The sequence below is a fragment of the Oncorhynchus keta genome, unplaced genomic scaffold (genome assembly GCF_023373465.1).
Source record: "Oncorhynchus keta strain PuntledgeMale-10-30-2019 unplaced genomic scaffold, Oket_V2 Un_contig_3193_pilon_pilon, whole genome shotgun sequence".
NCBI classification, from domain to species: Eukaryota; Metazoa; Chordata; class Actinopteri; order Salmoniformes; family Salmonidae; genus Oncorhynchus; species Oncorhynchus keta.
In genome coordinates, this window is record NW_026287126.1 from 46,607 (window position 1) to 49,822 (window position 3,216).

General features: G+C 41.5%; 1 pseudogene; it reads right to left on the bottom strand.

Annotated features, from left to right (window-relative positions):
* Positions 1-962: 962 nt before the first annotated feature.
* LOC118382976 (2-aminoethanethiol dioxygenase-like) lies at positions 963-2,019 on the bottom strand (annotated as a pseudogene).
* Positions 2,020-3,216: the final 1,197 nt, after the last annotated feature.

The following is a 3,216-nucleotide window of genomic DNA, read 5'->3' on the forward strand; positions in this document are numbered from 1 at the left end:
TGTGGGGATGTTTTTCAGTGGCAGGGCCGGCAAGACTAGTCAGGATCAAGGCAAAGATAAATGGAGCAAAGTACAGAGAGATCTTTGATGAAAACCTGCTCCAGGGCACTCAGGACCTCAGACTGGGGCGAAGGTTCACCTCCAACAGGACAACGACCGTAAGCACACAGACAAAACAACACAGGAATGGCTTCGGGACAAGTCTCTGAATTCTTATGTAAATGTGAAATTGTATTTTTAAAAATTTGTAATAAATTAGCAAAACTTTCTAAAAACCTTTGTCATTATGGGGTATTGTGATGTCATTATGGGGTATTGTGATGTCATTATGGGGTATTGTGATGTCATTATGGCGTATTGTGATGTCATTATGGGGTATTGTGATGTCATTATGGGGTATTGTGATGTCATTATGGGGTAGTGTGTGTAGATTGATGAGGAAAAACAATTTCATATATTTTAGAATAAAGCTGTTATGTAACAAAATGTGAAAAAAGTCAAGGGGTCTGAATACTTTCCGAAGACACTGTATCTGCAGTAAGGCTATAGGTAGAACTTTCAGCTGTCCCAAAATAAAAGCTTTCAATTATACACAAAGTTAGTGTTTACACATACACACATTTGTTTGGAATAAATCAATGAAAGATAGAAAATGTAGTGTGCACATGGAAACTAGACATGATAAATGCTTTCAAAGTTTACATTCAATATTCACACAAGGCATATCATATTTTCAGTTACAAACAAATGGTGTTCAGAGCATAGGAAGTTTCTGAGCCTGTTCAGGATGAAAACATCTTATCTGGAAGTTTACAGGAGAAAGTTCAATACTTAAACAAAAGGCCTGTCCAAGAGACATTATCCACCTGCAGTTCATCCACCTGCTCCATCTCATGTAACAGTCACAGTGATTCAGTCTTTTGAAAGTCCTCCAGCCGCCACTATTTGTTCACAGTGCAGGTATCCCTGCCTTTACAACACCGACATTAGAAGGAAACCTTGGGCCCGGGGTATGGTTCACCCTCACACCAGAAGCCATCAGGCTGGCCTATCTCTAGTAACCACGTCTCTTCCTCCCACGGCTGCTGCGCCTCTAACTTACTGTCTGCGTCGGGAACAGTCTGTAGGACTTTATAATAATGACAGTCCCTCCCATCTTCAGGGTCATACGGAGGTGCCAGGATGTCGAGGAAAGCAGCCGGTCCATCCACCGTGTCGATCTGATGCAGGTTCTCCCTCTGCGGGGTTAAGATACACGGACTACTGTCATGGGTGAACCACATGGTCGACCGGAGCACAGCCCGCCGCAGAGAGTCCTTCTGGAACGGCAGCAGCGGAGGGTCGAACTGGGTCTCACTCTGCACCTGGTCCGAAGGTTTATCCAACAGGTCAAAACACCTGATACTGACTTTCCCGTATAGAACCTTGAGCATCCCGTTCATACCGGGGTGGTCGTGGAGCGGGATGGAAGCCCCGCTGTTCAGTAGAAACACCCCATACTGAACGACTCCGTCTCGCAGATGTGCATGTACGTGACAGGTGGGTTGTGTTCGGAATGGGAGCCGTTCGGTTTCATCTTCAGGTCTGCAGTCCTGACTTCCGTCAGCAGGGAGATTAGATCCCCCCGGTTGTCCGATAATACTTTGTTGTCCCCAATTGCGGATGCATTGAAATCTTTAAATGTGATATTGGCTTGGCTGGCTATTTTCTGAATGAGAGACTTCTTGTTATCCCGTGGCATTTTTCAGGTGGAGACAAATCCGACGCTTATCGATGCTGGTTTTCTTCAGACGCAGCTGAGCAACAGGCAGCAGAAACGGACCGAGTAGGAAACGCTCTTTTCTCCTCGAATCTCGCACAATATCGTCACTCCAGGATGGGGCCGCGTTCAAACGAAATAAATGCGCGTCTAAAGTTGTAATGTAACGTTTTCATGCTAAGTAAATATGGTTTTATCTCCAGAGAATATTCACGGTCCAGAATCATTTCCAATCTTATCTGATCGTCACGTCCGCAGTGACAGCGAGCGCGTAGAGGCAATGCATTATGGATCTTGAAGTTTAATTTAAAAGTCGGGCAATATATTTCTGTAATTACCTACCCCCCGCACAAAACAATTAAAAACTATACTATTATCCAATGCCTTCACCCAACAGAAGTTGTGCCGGCGAAAATATGATTCTCACATATGCTCCTATTATAAGAGAAAACAATGTTGTCCTTTATAAAACCACTACAATTCCCACCGCCTGCCGGGCTTCCGGAGAGAGGCAGAGAGGGCAAGAGAGGCTGGCCAGACAGGCCATTCAACCCGCTCCCTCCTCCCAGTTTATCCCCTCTCTGTCGCTCTCTTCTGGGATGAGGGTTTCTCTTTTCCTCACTTTATTCAGCAATACTTTATGACGTTTTGATGAGTATTGACTTTGTTACAAATACATGTTAAGAGGCTAAGATACTTTAGGCACAAGTAGATCGAATGCACATATAATGGACAGGTGACATACCACGAAACAGTCCCCTGATCAGAGGGGACTGTTTCACATTAGAGCACAAAAACATGAATTATACCCCTTTGCCTCAGATCAATAAATGTGAAATCTTATACTATAATATACTACACGATACTACACTGTTCGACACCACACTATACTATAATATACTACACTATACTACACCGTACTATATTATATATACTATACGGTGCTACACTATACTATACTGCACTATACTATAATATACTACACTACACTATACTACTCTACTCTACTCTACACTACAAAATACTATAATATACTATAATATACTACACTATACTACACTACACTATACTACTCTACTCTACTCTACTCTACACTACAAAATACTATAATATACTATAATATACTACACTATACTACACTACACTATACTACTCTACTCTACTCTACTCTACAGTACAAAATACTATAATATACTATAATATACTACTGCTCTACACTACAATATGCTACAGCATAATATACTACACCTCTCTACACTACACTATACTATAATATACTATAATATACTACAGCATACAACACTACACTATACTATACTACACTACTCTATACTATAATATAGTACACTACTCTACACTACAATATGCTACGCCATAATATACTACACCTCTCTACACTACATTATACTATACTGTAATATACTACATGATACAACACTACACTAAACTATACTACA